Genomic DNA, 20039 nt, shown 5'->3' on the forward strand with positions numbered 1-20039 from the left:
ACTCAAAAAGGTATTTTGTTTTTATAACATAATATTTTTATTGATTTGCTGTGGATATCGCTCTGTGTAAATAAAGTTCTGATTGGCCAGTGGCCAGGCAGGAAGTATAGGCGGGACAAGAGAGTAGAGGATTCTGGGAAGTAGAAGGCTGGGGGGAGACACCGCCAGCCGCCACCATGAAAAGGAACATGTAAAGACACTGGTAAGCCACAAGCCATGTGGCAAAGTATAGACTAACAGAAATGGGTTAATTTAAGAGAGAAGAAGTAAATAACAAGCAGCCTGCCACAGCCATACAGTTTCTAAACAATGTAAGTTTCTGTGTGCTTTCTTGGTTGGGTCTGAGCGGCTGTGGGACTGGCGGGTGAGAGAGATTTGTCCTGACTGGGCCAGGCAGGAACACTCTAACTACAGTGCACCTATTCACACTAGCACCCCAGTCTTCTCAGGTCCACTCCCACCTTTATGTCCTCTCCCCCACAAAAAAAAAAAAAAAAAAAAAAAAAAAAAAAAAGGAAACAACACACCAAGTCCAATTTGCTGCCCATAGGAATACTTTATACTCATAAATTTATCAACTGCATATATTTTAATACAGGAAGAAATTTCCTGGGTTTATCTATTGTTTTTATTTTCCTCAAATAAAATTACTAGGGATCACCTCAAGGCCCAGTGATGCTACTCAAATGCTCTCTTCACCAGTGATCTACACTTCTGCTTCCTTTTCATACTGCCTATATAGCCCCATAAATTTCCACCTTGCTCTTATCTTCCTTATCTGCTAAAGAATGTCCCATGTGGGCCAGAAGTTACTCTTCAGGTGGGCTAGCCAAACTGGTCAGACAACCTCTAACTTCATTACAATCTGCATTTCAAATGACCTACCTGCCAGCGCCAGGACAGTATATAAAACTACTGTTATAACGCCAAAAAGAACCATGAAAGGAGTATACTGTGTACTTCACACACTGCTGGAACAAAATACATAAACAAAATCTTTTTTTTTTTTAAAGAAAGAAGTGGCTCTTTTAGCTCACAGTAGGAGTCCATCACGAGGGAGTGATGAAAGAGTCTCAGCTTCCTTTCTCCTTTTCATGCATTCTAGAACCCAGTCCAAGGCATGGTGCTATCCACATTTAAGGTGATGGGTCTTCTTTTGCACTGATCCCTGAACCTTTAGGTGCACAAGTTGTGTTGTATACCAGGGACAGTTGAGACAAGGCTGTACAATTCTGCATTTTATCTTGGCCAAAACCAAAAGCTCTCCAGTGAGACTTAAGGCTCACTCAACAAGAGGAAAAATCCAGTACGCCTCATACTGGAAACTTCTCATTTCTTTTATACTGTATATATAACCTCCTGACCCCAACAGGCTCTGAAGTTGATTTTCAAGTCTCTCCCTCTCACTTCTATTTTTAACCAACAATAAAAGTCTCCTTTGTGTCTCAATTAGACACAAAGCTTTGCTTGTTACTACTAGATCTACAGTTCCAAGAAGGAAAAAGGGACCTTGTTTGGGTTCAAACCAATCCTGAGAATTCCTAGTTTTAAAAGCACCTTTGTACTACTAATATGGGTTGACTCTTCATCTATCCAAGAAATTAGTCCTATAAAATAAAATGCTTTATGGGGATAGACTCAAATGCCTGACATTTCTAATAATATTTGCCAAATATTTTACTAATAAGATTCTCAAGGCTTGTAATAAAATGTTGATCACATCAAACCACTACCAGAGATACTTCCTAAACCACAAATTAAGAATAGCAAATGATAATGTATCAGATTTACTTTCCAAAGAATTTTATTCATATTAGTTAATTCCACATATAATTATCACCAGTTTATCTTATCAGCAATATAATTATATTCAGAATTTTAAAAAAGTGCTATGTGTGAAGACAATTTCTGTAATTAAATGTGGCTGCTCCCAGTAGGGATTTAAAAAACACAACTGAGAAGAGAAAGGATGGTCAGAGTGAATCTCACCCAGAGTAAGGCACACAGGCACTTCCACAACTCCCAGCAGTGGAAGGGGAGGATCCAGAGAAGAGGCCCTAGCTAACCACTGGCACAGGGAGTTCCGAAATGCACAAGAATGACCCAGGAGGATGCTTCGACCTTGGTCAGAAGCTTCTTTTTGTGGTGGGCAGCAGTCACATCCTTAAAGTTTCACCCTTAAATGGGACAGTTTTATCAGCAATCCCTCACCTTCCCTGGGTTCAAGAAACATCCAAGAGGAAGCAGAAAGAATACAAAAGTCAGGACAGATGGGAGAAGGTGCTGTGAATGCTGTCTTTTGGACATGCCATAGCTATTGCTCTCTGAAATGACAGTCCCTGCACAAGCACAAGCCAGTCAAAATTACAGCATGGATGAGGGAATTCAGGAGGCTTCCAACCCTAACTGAGAGGCTATTGGCAGTTGACAACTACTGGAGAAAAAAGAATCATTCTACTTGGAGGTGTGGCAACGAGTAGGTTGTTCATGATCCAGTGGATAGATTAACACCCATGAACTTATGGACAACACTAGTTGGAATTAGTAGATTATGGAAGGAAGAGGGTGGAAGGGAGGACGGACAGAAAGACTTGCCTATGGGACCACTGACAGCAGCATTTGCTCAATGAGGTTCCCTCTTCCCAAATGATCCTAGCTTGTGTCAAGCTGAAAAACGTGGGACAAAGAACTACAACTTGTGCTTTGCAGATGGCATCTACAGTGGGAGCAAACAATCTTGCAGGACTGGGCCTCAATCTCCGTAGGCAGTATCGGAGATGAACGACAGAATTAGAAGACAGTCAACTAGTACTAGAGAATCCACTACAAACCTAGCTTCCAGCAGCAAGAAATCATCACACATTTTGGTGACCAGCATCCACAGATTTTTATTTTCCTGTTAAAGCATAGCAGGATAAACATACTCTCCTAACATATTCCAAACAGAGCCTTTAACAATCTTTTAAGTTTTAACACAATGAAGTACACTTTAGGGAGAGGGGGAAAAAAGGAGCTATGAATAAAAATACCAAGTGACTTAATACAGTGACAAACAAGGCAACCTCAAACAGCACACTGGATTTACAAGAACAAATGGTCTTAAGAGACAAAAGGCCCCGAGAGTATTAAAGTTCTCAGTAATAATAACCATGAGGAAATAATTATTAGTATACTCCAATTTAAAAAGCCAGAACATGGTCAGGTGGTGGTGGTGGTGGTGGTGGTGGTGGTGGTGGTGGTGGTGGTGGTGGTGGTGGAGGAGGAGGAGGAGGAGGCGGCGGCGGCGGCGGCGGCGGCGGCGGCGGCAGAGGCAGAGGCAGAGGCAGGGGCAGGCAGATCTCTGTGAGTTTGAGGACAGCCTGGTTTATAGAGTGTTCTAGGATACTAGGACTGTTTCAAAGAGAAACCCTGTCTCAAAAAAACCAAAAAGCCAGAAAATGGCTAATACTTTTTCTTAACATAGTAAACTACAAAGATTGTTTAAAAATGTTAACAATAGAATATTTGAGAGATAAAACAGTAGCATATATTATTGCTGGTAATAAGCAACTGCCAAGCAAGATGTCAAGATTACTCATCATACCTTAGGCAATCTCTTTTATGCTCTATCTCCTGAACCCTCTGGAAAGTCATCAAGAACCTTAATTTTAAGTGGCCTACAGGCTATATACTTTTTCATCTCTCCTCAGTTTTTTCATAAAATTGCTCAAAATTTATAAGCAAGCAGCTTACTTCTACTTTACCCTACCTTTGAATGTATTTAAGAGGATCTGATAGCTTTATACTGCCTTCATAAATTTTATCTCCCAATTTTGTTTCCGGACCCAACAAAGAAGGCCAGACACTGTTCTGCCTTCCATTCTTCTGCCTGGGTTCCTAAAAATACTGTATACTACTGATTTTTCTCATTACTTTCTGTTCCTACCCAGTCTCCTTTGTAGCCTTGTTCTTCACTGGCCTTCAAATAGGACTTCCTTGAGGGCTGTCTTCTTGGTCCTCATCTCTTGTTATAACACTCCCCGAGTAATTTCATCTACCCATAGAGCTTTAGTTAATACCAAAAACTCAAGAGTTTCAAATATTTCTTTACTATTGAGCCTTTCTTCTCCAGACACAAGCATGCAAGAGTTTATCAGAAAACTCAGATGTCTCAAAGCTATCTCAAATTACATGTACAAAAATAACCATTTCCCTCAACTCCCACCAAATCTGCTTCTCCTATGTTCTTTCAGCTCAGAAACTGCTTTCATCATCTCTGAATCAAGCCAAGAACATAGCACATTATCCCTGACTCTTCACACTCCCACATCCAACCTATGCATTCTGGAGACTCAAACGTTATCTACCACAAATCCATTTTCCTGTTACTCAACAGTCTAAGTCAGACCAAAATTACCTAGTGCCTGGATTACTGTACTCTTCCTAAAGGGGCCTCTGACTCTTCTCTCTGTTCTCCATTCTTCACTTTGCAGCCTAAATAACTGTCTAAAGTTCTTACCGAGAAGTCTGCACAACATATAAGTTACTATATGCCTTAACTATGAGAGGGTATGGCTTTATAACAGTAACTGTTAATGCTATACAGCACTATCCCCTCCTGGCAATAGCTGAGTAGACTAACAGTAGATAACTGATTGAAGAAGCCACTCAAAATCTCTCCAAGGGATCCAGCAATGTGAGGAAAACTGGTGAGGATTTGGTCAGCTTTGTGGTTAGAGCAGCAGAGTAGCCAATGCATAAAAAGAACAGGAAGCACACAAAAGAGAAAAGGAAAGACAGCATGCCATGTAGCAACTGTTTTATTAATGACCATGCCTGATTCCAAAACTCTGACAGGTCCAAGGGCACTCCCTGCCTTTCCATATGTTAAGCTTCTCTGAGTCACTTTCTCTACCTTTGCTCAAGTTTTCACTTATAACTAAACTTTCTTATATTTTTGGTTATGAGCCTAGCCTTTAATGGCTGAGTCATCTCTCTAGTAACTCTAACCTTCTTAAGTAAACTAATTCATCTAACATGTGATTTGATCTAGACTTTCTCTTGCTTTAAATCAAACCATAGTTCCTTCTGTCTAAGCCTGTATCAGGAACCCCAGGGCTCTGGATGGTTCAGCTCCTCTTTTCTAAGTCTCTCCTCCCTCTTCAATTCCAGGACCCAGCTACAGCAAATCTCTCTCATCTCCAAACCAATACAGGTTGGTTTTGCTTTGTTTTAAACACACTTCTCCCCCGACTCACTTTCTGAGATCAAGCAGACAGTACACAGTACTCTCAGAGTACACAAGGCTTTCCTCCATGCTAGCACCTATTCCTCCATGCTAGCACTGAAGTCTAATGTCTGAGCATCCCACAGCACCTCTGTGAAGGCAGAGTATAGTTTTGTTCATACTTGTGTTCCTGGGATTACAGAGCAGACACTCAAGGTATTTTTGAATAAATTAATCTAAATAGTAGTCAAATATTATTTATTCTAATTGACTGGGTAAGGTTGCCTTTTCCATTTCCATAGATGCTGCCCTACTTCAATCCTATTTCTCCTCTAAGCCACTTCAATGATTTTTTTAATGTTCTGTGCCTATTTTTGCTCCATTCATATCCATCAGAAGGTACTGACTGCAAAAGATATTAGTTCTTCCCCTGCTCAAAATAATGCCTCTACGACAATTAACTACTTATTTCTTGAACACACACCAAAACTTTCTGTCTTTATGCCGCTAGTCTTCTTATGTGAAATGTACTATCTTTAACTGTTCAAATGTAAGCCATTGAATAAGGTCAGAAAAGAATGTCTTTTTACTGAATTAGGTATACTTCTCAGGACACTCAAGAGCTTTTATATTGTATTAAAAGTTATCTACACCTCTGACTAAAAACTTTTCAAATATTTATAACTGTGTGTGTGTGTGTGTGTGTGTGTGTGTGTGTGTGTGTGTGTGTAATGCACACATGAGCACAGGTTCTCCTGCAGAATCCAGAAGAAGGTATCAGATTCCTTGGAGCTGGAAATGGTTGTGTGAACCACCTGACATGGGTTCTGGGAACCAACTTCTGGTCCTATGGAAGAACAGTACATACTCTTAACTCTCCATCTCACCTCTCCAGCCTCTAATTGAACCTTGTTTTGTTAAGTTTCTTAGTTCTGCAATAATAAAACATGTGGGACTATAGAGATAGCTTAGTAGTTAAGAGTGTGCATGGCTCTTCCAAAGGACCAGGTTTGGTTCCCAACACCCACATCTGGTAACTCACTGCTGTCTGTAACTCCAGCTCCAAGGGATCTAATGCTCCAAGGGTACCTTTAATCACACATGCAACAGCACCCCTTCCACATACATAATTTAAAAATAAAATATATAAAACACATAGGGAATTAAATATAAATGAAGCAACTAAGTTATTAGTGCTTGCAAATTTTTTTGTAATAACCATGGTATATATTTTTCATATTACAAATACTCTCATTACCAAGGATTGATATTGTGGTTAGTGACATCCTTTGGATAGTTAACTTGAAAAATTGGTATATATAAAATTTTTAACATTATTTGTTTATTTAATGTGTATATGTATGGGTGTCCACAATACACAATGTGAATCGGAGACAGCATGTTTACTCCCTCTACCATGTGGGTTCAGAGGCTTGAGCTCAGGCCATCAGTTTGAGGGTAAACACTTATTTACCCTCATAGGTTCTCATAGGTTCATTTATTACTTATTTATATAACTAAGGCAGGCAAAAAGAGGGAACAGCTTAGCAACCTGGGATGATCTGGCGTGAACAACTTTTAAGTAAGCTATATAATAAGGCAAAACTGTGTCCTCAAGTGAACTTTGAGGGAGAATCCCCTAGTTGCTATCATATGCCTTCTACATAATTGGGTGTGTATATGACTAAAATCAGTTGCACTATGGAAGAAACATGAGCATAGGAAAATGATTATGCAACCTAATCTATAAATCAAAACAGAGAACAAACCTCACTATACTCCTAGATCACCAAACAGCTCTTTCTGAGCCCTGTAAAAGGAAGCCCTGAAAAATAATCTGGGCCTCTGAGTATTTTTACTCACATGGCCTGCTGTTGCCTTGCAGTATGTTCTAGTATTTTCTATTGCTTTGTTTTGAATAAAGTTTCCATAGTATTTGTGCAGATCTGCAGGCTTTGTTTCAATTCCTTGAAAAAGCTAATAACCTGGAAACATGAGACACTCACCATTGGCAACGTTATCATTTACTAATACAATCTTAGTTTTAAGAGTATATAAGTAATAATGACATCCTAATCAATACTAAATTTTCCTTTGTCAGCCATACCACAGATAATGATTGGGCTAAAACCTTCCAATCAGTTAAAAATTTTAAGTCCAAAACACCAAAAATGAAATGTAATGACTATGCAAGCACTGCAGAGTCAAGAAACAAATTGTTTGCTGGTTTAGTTTACAAGGCTGGCACTACGCTACAGTAAACCTGTATAAATCTAGTTTTAGATACTACACCTAGGGTAAAACTTGCCTTTCAATCTGTACGGCAGTGTTTTCCAAACTGAGTCCCATGATGGATCATGATCACATATTGTAGCCTTGCAGTATGAAACTCAGAAGTGACTAAATAATGGACTATGAAACTATATTAAGTTGATTCAATTATCTAATTATCACGCCACAACTGTAAATCATTAAACATGCTCATATTCTGACCGCTAGAAGTCCCTTTCTTATATCTAAACATTTCCAGGTTACATAAACTTCCAATATTAAGATGTTAGGAAATCAGTAAACAAAAATAATTTGCCAAAGATTCTTTACTGATAATAAATAATCTTATGTTTCCTCCAAAAGATGGAATATAAATCTCTCTAGAATTATTGAACTCTGGAAATTTTCATACAAGGCAACATGGAATAAATATGGCAACAATACTGTCAAGACTTGATAATTGATAAAGTAATAAAAATCTCAGTATATACTCAATATGTAAGGTCATTTGTAAGGTGTTATGAGGGATGAAGTTTACTCAGTCATGGGAGGATGACATCTTAAGCATAGTTACATCAGTGGTTCAGTCAGAAGTTATAATTATTTTTGTACAAATACACAGAAGAATTCCCCAAATTGTCTAGACCGCACAGACAGAGCAGAAGAGATGCTCCTAGACACTGCCATGCAAAACAAGATGTAAAGGCCACGAGCCATGTGGGAAAGTATAGATTTATAGAAATGGGTTAATTTAAGATGTAAGAACTAGCTAATGAGAAGCCTGAGCCATTAGGCTATACCATTTATAAATAATACAAGCCTCTATGTGTTTATTTGGGTCCAAGCAGCTGCGGGACCAGGGGCTGCGGGAGCTGGGCAGGACCAGAGAAAACTTCCAGCTATACCGCATAGCAACTTAACAGCAAAAAGGACCAAAGACTGCTATGCTAAAAATGATTCTATACACTAACTACTTCTTTTGTAACATTTAAAACTGTTATTTCACTTGTTTCCTTAAGAAAACTAGGTAATAATCATATTTTCTATTTTACATAGTTTTCTATTTTATGTCTATAAGGACTCAAAGTTAAATCAAGAAACTTTTATAAAGACAGACAAAGCTAAGGTATGACTGGCCTGAGCCTGTAATTCTAGCACTGTAGAGGCAGAGGCAAGAGGATCACATGTTCAAGTCCAGCCTGGTCAACATAAAGACCAGTCTAAGCTACAATATCAAGACAGTCTCACCAACTAAAAAAGACAAACTGTTAACCTAGTTCCAACACTATACATATGTAGTTCATGTTGGCCTCAAACTCACAATTCTCCTAATTCTACCTTGTAAGTGCTAGGAATACAGAAGCACACCACCATGTCTTCTCCAAATCAGCTGCTAAAAGCAAATGTCAATTTGAGTAACCAAAGTGGTGCACATGAGCCACCTACTGGAAAATAATAAGTTTAATTATAAGACAAATGTTATTGAGAACAGTGTATTATAATCTGTAAATAGCAGCAGAGAACCAAGAAGATATCAAGAAAAATGAATGTCAGAATAGTCACAAATTTAAATGGAATCAGATATTACCAGAAAGCAAAGATGAAAATGTGAGCATTCATGGTGTGTTTTGTTTTTGTTTGTTTTTAAACTGTATAACCTGAATGTAAACAGACATTACAGAACATAAAGGCCTGAAAGAAAACAAGATAGCAAACAGAACAGGTGGTGGCTAGCCAATGGTAGAGAGGGCCAGGACCATAGAAACTCAGCCAACCTGGCCTTCTATAAAGAACGGTGTGGGGGTGGGGGATGCATTGTACTCCTTCCTGCTGGACTCTCATCCAGCTTACCTGCAGGGCTGAGGTCCTAAACCTAAAAAGTCCAGGTCCTCTGGAAATGTAGAAGAAACAGACTAAGTTAAAAAACAAACAAACAAACAAACAAACAAAAACAAAAACAAAAAAACACCTGTAAAGTGAATGGAAAACTCTTCAGAGTACTCAAATCAACCCAACTGCTTACGAAAGTCTGAAATGGGGTCTGAAACTAGCTACAATCACTCGAAAAAGTAAAATACTGTTCACTCCCGATTAGGAGGTGTGTTTTTCTCATCTACATTTAATGTTTTCAGATTATAAATCATTGGTATGACTGCTTTTACTTCCAAAATATGATTTCAGGTACACTACCCAAAAACCTAGAGGGGTAGGTAATGAGAAAATGTGTTTTCATTTGTATTTTTCCCATGCAGGGAAACAGATGACTGACTCCGTGGAACACAGAGACCAGGTTATGATACACAAATTCTAAGAGGGCAGAAACAAGAGTCATAAAAGACACAAATGCAATAATGTTACAGAAATCTCAGCTAAGCATTTAGTCTGAAAAATAGATAATTAGGTTTTTCTGAGATTCACTGTTTAGAAGGGGAGAAGGGATGAAAGCAAAAGGAGTGAATTGTGGGAAGAAAGGAATATAGAGCAAAACCAGCAAATGCTTTATGAGCAAATAGTTGGTTTGACTGTGCAAACATTTCACAAAAGATCCTGCCAGAAATAACTCTAGCAAGGTAGGACGGACTTTTTCTGCACCACAGAGTCTGGAGAACTTGGCAAGATCAATGGAAATAAGGAAAAGAGTTGATCAGTACTGTAAGAAATCAACAGACTTGTGGAGTAGATATACATTAAATGAACAAGAATCTAAAAGAGAAGAAATTCCAACATGTGATTAGAAGGGCAGTGATATGGTGGACCCAAACAGTATCCACACTTACCATTTGTAGCTAATGAATATGTAGAACTAGTTCATTAATCTACCGTGTGGAATCATATTCCACTGTATGAATGCACTGAGATCTAAGTGGTGCTATGATATGCTCACATCTGCTTACACTTTCCTAAAGTATTTGCCCCATTTTCTAGGAAGTCTGGGAGTTAATTGCTGGTTGACAAGATGCATATGCACACCTCCAACTTTACTAGGTGTCAGAAAATCAGTTTCCAACTGGAAGTACCAATTCTTTGAACTCTTATTAAAGGTTTTTTTTGTTTGTTTATTCAAGATTTCAATTTGCATTTTTCTAAGTACTAATAAGACTTGGCATATTTCCTGTCTGCTTACCTGTCAATTTTTTCTCATCTTTTTTTTTTTTTTTTAAAGTTGATTTGTTAAAGTTCTTTACATTTTCCTGGTAAAGGGCCTTTCAAGTTAGGTGTTGCAAATAACCAATCACCCTCCACTTCTGCAAGGTCAGTGCTTTTGGAATCTTGATTAAGAATCTGTTTTCCAACTTGTGTATCTTTTCTTCCTTCATATTTTAAGAATTCTACAGTTATAATCTTTTACACAAAGGTCTTCATTCAGTTTGAAACTGATCTTTGTTTGGTGTGAAGAAGATATCCAATTTTTGTTCCAGGTATGTCCAATTATCTGAATACGGTTAGCTGAAGTCTTTAATGACTACCTGCAATGGTATTCTGCCATGTAGGAACTCTTCATATGCACACGGGATAAGTGGTTCTAGGCTCTCTATTCTTTCCACTGTCATTTTCTATCCTTGTTCCAATATTACAACTTTTGTTTTCATATTTTAATTTTACCTTAGTATCTAAAAGTGTTAATCCTCTAACTTTACTAGGAAACTCTAGATACAAACAACATAAATGTGTATAATTTAAACATCAGAACAATCGAAGTTTACAAAACTAACTTTTGATCACCAGCACTGAAAAATTAAAATTAATTGTGACAGACTTTCTAAACAATGACACAACTAAAGCACATCTGAACTGGAACAATAAATTGCAAACAACAACAAAAAAACCTACCAAAAAAATGACAGCTTGGATTAAAGCAACAACAAAAATTAAGACTTGTGGGACATACTGATGAAGTAGTTTGAAGAAAATGTATGCCCTTAAAGTACATACTAAGTAAATATGAGAGAGCATAAAAATTAATATGACAAATTGTCAAATAATGAACAAAATCAAAAGTTAGGTCTTTTAAAATATAAAATGAAGTTAGAAGACTCACATTTTCTGATCTCAAAACTTAATACCTAATTACAGCAATCAAATTCAGCATGGTTCTGGTATAAGGCCAATATAGATGAATGAAATAGAAGCCGAAGTCCAGAAATAAATCCCCACATCAATGACCAACTGAATTTGCCTAGGGTGCTGAGACAGTTTAGCATGAAAAGAACAATGTCTTCAATAAGGGAAACCAGATTATTCAAGTGAAAAGTAAATGTAGTCCTACTGACCTGTGTTCAAAAATGAATCAGAAAAGATTGCAGACTGAAAGTAAAATTATAATAAAGACTCTTGGAAGAAAAAAATGGAGGATTTTCATGACTCTAGATATGACTGTTGAGTTTTAGATAAGCCACTCAAACTATAAAAAAAGGATGAGCCAGGCGGTGGTGGCGTGGAGTTGGAGAGCTTCTCTCCAGGTGTCATCAAGCCCTGTTAGTCCAACATCCCATTTGTAAAATAAACACACAGACATTTATATTATATAAACTGCTTGGCCATTAGCTCAGGCCTACCATTGTCTAGCTCTTACTCTTATATTTAGCCCATTTCTATTAATCTATACTTTGCCATATGGCTTGTGGCTTACCAGTACCTTATCTCTTTCTTGTCATGGCGGAGGCTGGCAGTGTCTCCCCGCCCCAGCCTTCCCTTTCCAGAATCCTTCTCCTCCTTGTCCCGCCTACCCTATCCTTTCTGCCTGGCTACTGGCCAATCAGCACTTTATTTTAACCAATCAGATCAACACATTTGACATACAGAACATCCCACAGCAGTGGCTTGCACGCCTTTAATCCCAGCACTCGGGAGGCAGAGGCAAGTGGATCTTTATGAGTTCAAGGCCAGCCTGGTCTACAGAGCGAGATCCAGGGAAGGCGCAAAGCTACACAGAGAAACCCTGTCTCGGGGGAAAAAAAGGATGAAAAATATGAAGATGAGCTAGACTTCAACAAAATTAAAATCCATGCATCAAATGAAGCAAAAGGCAACCCAGACAGTTTAACATGAAAAGCATAGCCTAACCTACAATTCTCCAAAGAAGATAAACAAATGGCAGTAAAGTGTTCAATACTAACCATCTTGCAAATGTAAATCAAAACCACCAGACATGACTTGAATAAGAGTGTGCTGGTTTGAATGTAATTCACCCCCATAAGCTCATAGAAAGTGGCACTACTAGGAGGTGTGGCTTTGCTGGAGTAGGTATGGCCTTGTTGGAGGAAGTGTGTGTGTGTGTTACTGTGAGGGTGGGCTCTGAGGTCTTATATATGCTCAAGCCACTTCCAGTGTCTCAGTTCACTTCCTGTTGCCTGCATAAGATGTAGAATTCTCAGCTACCTCTCCAGCACTGTGTCTGTCTGCATGCCACCATGTCCCACCATGATAATGGACTGAACCTCTGAACTGTAAGCCACTCAATCAAATGTTTCCTTTATAAGAGTTGCCGTGGTCATAATGTCTCTTCACAGCTATAGGAACCCTAACTAAGACAAAAGGCAACACCAATAGGCATACTAACACATTATATAATTAACAGTACAGAAACTGAGCAGGAAATATATGTTTGTTTGTTTGTTTTTCTCAAGACAGTGTTTCTCTGTGTAGCCCTGGATGTCCTCAAACTCACTGCTCTGCCTCCCAAGTGCTGGGATTAAAAGGCATGAGCCAGCACTGCCCAACCTATATTTATATATTTAAAAATACAACCACATCCACACACATTTTTAAAAAGGGCAAAAATTTGAGAGGGGTACAAGGGAGCAGTTGGATGGAGGAAAGGGAGGGGGAAAGTGATGTAATTATTACAATCTCAAAAACAATTATATCCCTCCCCTAGAGGACAAAACTTCATATTCATTAGGGTGGCTGTAATACAAAAGACAGGTAATAAGCATTGGCTAAGATGTGAAGAAATCAATCCCTGTACATTACTAGCAAGAAAAGATGATGAAACATTATTTTATGACAGGTGAGTACCTCAATAAATTAAAATAGTGCAGTGCTAAATCTACACTCAAGAGAACTAGAAAAAAAAGATACCAAATAAAAAATATATACATGAATGCTCATAGTAGCACTATTCACAATACCCAAATGATGTAAGCAACTCAAGTTCATAATGAATGGATAATCAACTATGGTACATATAGGCAATGTAATATCATTCAGAAAGGAAGTATTGACACATGCTACAGCATAGATAAATTTTGAGGACATTACATTAAGTCAGACATACACTGTATTACATGAAATAATCTAGATAAGCAGATCTACAGAGATAACTAAATTGGCAGCAATCAGGAGCTAGGGCAGGAGGAAGAAAGAATGACTACTTCAGACACAGAATATCCTTCTGAGGTAAGAAAATATTTTGGAAATGTGTAGTGGTTGGGAATGGGCACACAATACTGTATGTATATTAATGGTAAATCTTATGTGTACTCTACAGTTAAAAGTCATAAATAAGGGAAAACTTATCAAAAACTCATCACCTGAGAAAGACTCATATTTTTCAGTTCCTCAAATGCTGCTTGAGGCTGATGAGAAGAAAGTTTCCCTGCTTAAAAAAAAAATGCCTTTAGGGCCAGGCAGTGGTGGCCTTTAATTCCAACACTCACAGGCAGAAGCAGGCAGATGTCTGAGTTCAAAGCCAGCCTGATCTACAGAGTAAGTTCCAGTATACCCAGGGATACAGAGAAATCCTGTCTCAAACAAACAAACAAACAAACAAACAAACAAACACCTTCATGGGGGCTGAAGAGATGGCTCAGCAGTTGAGAAAACTGGCTGCTTTCCCAGAGGAGTTTGATTCCCAGCACCCACAGGGTGGGAGGTTCACAAACTACAACTTCAGTTCCAATGCCCTCTCTGGCCTTCTTGACAAATGCATGAAGGTGGTACATAGACATACATGCAGAATCCATACACACAATAACAATAAAACCTTAAAAATGTTTTTAATGCCTTCCTGGATAAAAGTCAGTTTAAGTGTTTGGGTTTAAGTTTCCAGAAATTGCCTTCCTTTAGCTCATTTCCCTGACAATTTTCTACCTGAGGAATTTTTTTTTTTTTTTTTTTTTTTTGGTTAAAGGGCTTTATTTTGAATAAGTAAAGATCTAAAGGAAGTAAAATGTTTCACTTTTTCACAAAAAAAGAATAGTTAATGTCCCTGAGACATCTTTGGTGAATTCATACCATGAAAATCCTACTCACTATAAAAATGAATGTGATACATGAAACATTTTAGATAGATGTTAAAGACTTTTTTAAAAAATCTGGCCTCAAACAGAAAAAAAAAAAAAAAATGTATAGAAAAAATAGAGAAAAGAGAGCAGACTAGTTCTTGCCAGGGACTAGGAGTGAGAACAGAGGGAAAGGGGTATTTTATAGTTTAAGGATTTATATACAGATCTGGAATCCATTTGGAGAAAGTTTTGTATCAAGTAGAAGGTTTAGTAAAGGTTCATTTTGTAGCCTATCAATATCCAAACGACTATGCCAGCAGTATCTGTTGAAGAGACCATCCTAGCTAAGCAAATTGTATGTACCTCTGTCAAAAATCAACTGGAGGCCTAGCTTACTGGCATGCACCTGTAATCCCAGCCACTTGGGAGGCAAAGACAAGAAGCTAGAAGCCAGTCCACACAACATAACAAGACCAAAGCAAAAATTACACAATTGGCCTTGTGTGGAGCAAAGTCTGAATTTCTAATGTGTTCTAATGACCTATAAGGGTCAATCATCTATCTATCCACCAATGTCACACTGTCCTGGTTTGGCTAAGTATATGATGAAAAAGTAATAACCACTGGGAAAAACAGCAGATGGTACAATTTTAGGCAGGGGCAGCCCTTTAGGAATATCAAGAGGGAGTTATAAATGGTATCAAATCTGTAAACTCAAAAGTAGCTCACAAAGTTATGCAGCTTTAAAATGTTATGAAAAAAGCTAATCTGTTACCCTAAATTTAAGCTCCACAAACCATACTTGCATATACCTGTAATCCCAGAACTTGGGAGGCTGAGGCAGGAGGATTCTGAATTCAAGGCCATCTTAGGTTACATAGTAAGCTTGTCTGTTGAACTCTGTCTCAAAACACAACCCAAAATATTATCCATCAGAATTGCCTCTGTAGTCATGGAGGTGACCCATAATTAAAAAAGAGTCAAATTATCATGTGACCTTTGTTTATTCGGATACATTGTCTTTTACTAACTATGTAATTCTTATTCCCTAAGTGCAGATTGGCTAATTGGAGACACTGCAATATTCAATGGATCATCAACCAAAGATTCCAGACTACTGAAAGCCCAAATATCCCAGGCTTAAAACTGGCAAATTTATTACACATACTCCACATATATTTATGCATGGCACCAACTTCCTTTTACTCCTGCCCTCTACATCTTTTTCTTTCCTTCCTTCCTTCCTTCCTTTTTTTTTTTTTTTTTTTTTTTTTGGGTTTTTTGAGACAGGGTTTCTCTGTGTAGTTTTGGTACTTGTCCTGGATCTCGCTCTGTAGACCAGGCTGGCTTTTTTCTTACAAACACAAAGGAAAATCTGCAAAAGATGCACTGCTTGACTTAAGAGGCAAGTCAAAACACAACAGAATCTTTAACTTCTGTCAAATTAGTCAAGTGTTCTGGGCACTGGGCTTTACATCCCCCACGTCAAAGAAAATAATGAATGTTTAATCAACTGCCAGCTGTTATAACCATGAAGTTCCACAACTTTGAATTTGATTCAGGCCTCCATTCCTTTCCAGTCTCCCAAATCTTTCTAGGAGACATTAGTGCTCCAAACTTCCCTGTATCCTCAACCCCTTTACAAAGCATCTGCTTTACCTCTGAATGAAATCCTGTATCATCTCAAAGACCACTTATCTCGTTGTCCTCTCAAATGCTACTAGGTTTCCTGCTTCCTCCTTGCTATCATCACTGTTTACATAGACACATACACAAGACCTCTGTTTTAAAACTTATGTTTACTCAGCTCTTCCTGTTGTTGTGGTCTACCTATCAACTGCCTAGTCACACCAGCTTTCCTCTTTAGCTTGTAGACCCTGCTATCGTGAGTGATAGCCACAAGTGATATTAAACCCTCCAAAACTGAAGTTTTTCAGTTCTTTTGACCATGGTCATCTACAATAATCTACCCATCTGTCTACTCCTCACCACCTGTGCTTATCACTTGAATTGATTCATGTCTAGAAATAGTACAGCGTCCCTTAACAACCTCAACATCTCACATCTTAATTTATTATCATCAATATGAACACTATCTGACCTTAGAGGGCCTTCAGTATCTTAAAATTCCCCCACCTATCTTCTTTTACTATATACTTTCTTAGTCAACTTTAATTTCACGTTCCATCTTATTTAAAGATAGTCTTATCAATACACCAAACTCCTTAAATTCCAGATTTGCAAAAATACCAACTCTAAATCAATCTTCCTTTCTTGTGACTCCATCAGGTACAAACAGAAATTAGCAAAGGAGGACAGATGAATACAACTGTCACTTCATGACCAACCTTTAGGAGCACACACTACTACTCATTCTCTGTTCAAATTACTTTCCATTCTCTGTAACACTCACCTCAGATGTTCTCCTTCTTCAAACCACCCACTCCCATCATTTCTTTCTCTTCACAAAGTAATAAAACAGGGGCCCTACAAGGCTGCCACCGAATTCATTTACTCTGTTAAAATTTTTCACTGATTTTAATTTATTATGTGTGTGTGCCTGCTTGTCTGTATAAGCAGCACATACAGGCAGAAGTTTATAAATCAAATGAGCTTTATTAGTTTCAGTTTTCAGCTTTTTAAAATAACAGCCATTTTCCCACAACTGTAGGCTCTTGGCTGTTCCTTACTTACTCCTGGATAATTAAAATTGAAAGCCAGAAGAAGGTATCAGATCAAAAGGTGGTTGTTGAGTGCTAGGATCTGAACCTGGGTCTTCTGGAAGAGCAGCAAGTAGTTTTAACAGCTGAGCCTTCTCTCCAGTCCTTTCATTATTGTAACGGCTCCCAACTCCAAATTCAGTCACCACCAAATAGATTCCACTGAAGCTACCAATAATTAGTCATTTTCCTCAAAGCACATTTCACCTGTTCTTTGAGAAGCATTAACACTGACTGTCACAACTGTTTCACTAAACTGTTCTCATGAGGCCATTCAAAAATGTTCCCCTAAACTCAGTAACTGACATCAGTTTTCCTCTCTTATAGTAATAGCTAAATGAAACTGTCATTAGATGCTGGAAAACACCAAGACTGGGGTTCTAAGCCATATATCTATGGTTTCTATTGCTGTGCTAGAACACCATGCCCAAAAAGTAACTTCAAGAGAGAAGCGTTTATTTCACTACCACTTCCACATCAGTCATGACAAAAGTCAGGAACACTATGTAGACTAGAGGAAAGGCATCAGAATTCTGCAGTAGTAACCCTCCTAAGGCTTTGGCTGAAAACTAATCTATTCTACACATGCATAGGACAAAACTTTCCAGTATGAGGCAAAAGGCAAGTTTTACCTGGGAGTTATATGATGTAGGATTGGTTGTCTGTGCTTTAACCTGAAGCACTGCCCCTAGAGAGGCAGCTGGTAACTGCTAGGTACCTGCCCACCCCAACCCTGGAATCACATTGGACCACTTCCTACTCCTTCTGGGGGGACAAGATCTACAAATTTCAGATTTAGAAAAATCCCAGAGAAGTTTATAAATCAAATGAGCTTTATTAGTTTCAGTTTTCAGCTTTTTAAAATAACAGCCATTTTCCCACAACTGTAGGCTCTTGGCTGTTCCTTAGTTACTCCTGGATAATTAAAATTCTAGTACCTGGTGTTTCTTTTTAAGCTACTTAAAATTTGTGAGATTGAAGATAAATGCTGTTTATATACTTTAATAAATTAGCTGTTTTATTTATATAAGGAAACTAAACTATCTTCATTGGATATTTGGCTCCTGAAACTTAAATAAGGAATATTTCCAATTAGTTTAGCAAAGGTACATTAAGTAAACTTAAGAATATAAATTGTTTGCCTACACAGATATTTTCCCCCAAAATCTGGCTTCAGAGTCATATAGTAAATGCTATTATGACTTTGAATAGTTAGCCATGAATAGTTCAAATAATGTATAAGCAGCCTTTACGTTTCAGAAGGTTCTAAAGAAACTTAATCTAAAACAAACAAAAAATCACTTAGCTGCAAAGGCTACTTTTGTCACACGAATTAACTGCCACAGAACTATTTCCAGAATTCACCTGTACCATTTCTACCTTGAGAGAAACAGTTCCACTCAACTAGGCGCCCTCAGTTTGTTCCCCTGACTCTCACCAACTGCTGAGCTTTAGTCCCCGTTAGTCTTCAGTTTTCCTTCTGTAAAGCCAAATTGTATTTTACCTCCCAAGATGTTTGCTGGTACTATTTTCAAATACTCTGCAGATTTAAGAGGAAGCCAGCATAAGGCAACATGTATCTATAAAGACCTCCCAAAGATAGTACCTGTCCAGTGCTGGTAACATTAAAGCTAAACTGTTGTGCTTAAAAAAAGAAAAAACAAAAAAAAACAAAAAAACAAAAACAAAAACAAGGCCAGATGGTTTCAGTGCAGAATTCTACCAGAATTTCAAAGAGCTATTACCAGTACTCCTCAAATTGTTCCACACAATAGAAACAGAAGGAACACTGCCAAACTTTTTTTTAAATGAGGCTGTAGTTACTGAAACCCAAACCACACAAAGATGCAACAAAGAAAGAGAATTACAGACCAATCTCCGTCATGAATATTGACATAAAAATACTCAATAAAATACTAGCAAACTGAATCTGAGAATGTATAAAAAAAAATCATCCACCATGATCAAGTAGGCTTCATCCAGAAATGCTGGGATGGTTCAACTTAACAAAAATCTCTCAATGTAATCCACCAACAAACTGAAAGGAAAAAAAAAAAACCCACAAGATCATCTCATTAGTGAAAAAACCTTAGATAAAATCCAACACCCCTTCATGATAAAGGTCTTAGAGAGATCAAGGATACAAGGAACATACCTAAACATAATAAAAAGCAATATACAACAAGTCGACAGCCAATATCAAATTAAATAGAGAGAAACTCAAAGCAATTCCATTAAAATCAGGAACAAGACAAGGTTGTCCATTCTCTCCATATCTATTCAATATAGTGAAGTTCTAGTCAGAGCAATAAGACAAAAGGAGATCAAGGGGATACAAATTGGAAAGGAAGAAGTCAAACTTTTGCTATTTGCAGATGATATGATAGTATACATAAGTGACCCCCAAAATTCTACCAAGGAACTCCTACAGCTGATAAAACACCTTGAGTAATATGGCGGGATACAAGATTAACTTAAAAAAAAAAAAAAAAACACAGTAGTCTTCCTATATAGAAATGATAAATGGGCTGAGAAAGAAATCAGAGAAACATCACCCTTTACAATAGCCACAAATAATATAAAATATCTTGGGGTAATTCTAATCAAACAAGTGAA

General features: G+C 37.8%; 1 protein-coding gene across 5 annotated transcripts in view; it reads right to left on the reverse strand.

Annotated features, from left to right (window-relative positions):
- Positions 1-20039, reverse strand: part of Mapk8 (mitogen-activated protein kinase 8) — a 71169-nt gene that overhangs the window by 32321 nt on the left and 18809 nt on the right. The gene's annotated exons all lie outside the window — the stretch shown is intronic.

Source organism: Onychomys torridus, chromosome 9 (genome assembly GCF_903995425.1).
Source record: "Onychomys torridus chromosome 9, mOncTor1.1, whole genome shotgun sequence".
Lineage (NCBI taxonomy): Eukaryota > Metazoa > Chordata > Mammalia > Rodentia > Cricetidae > Onychomys > Onychomys torridus.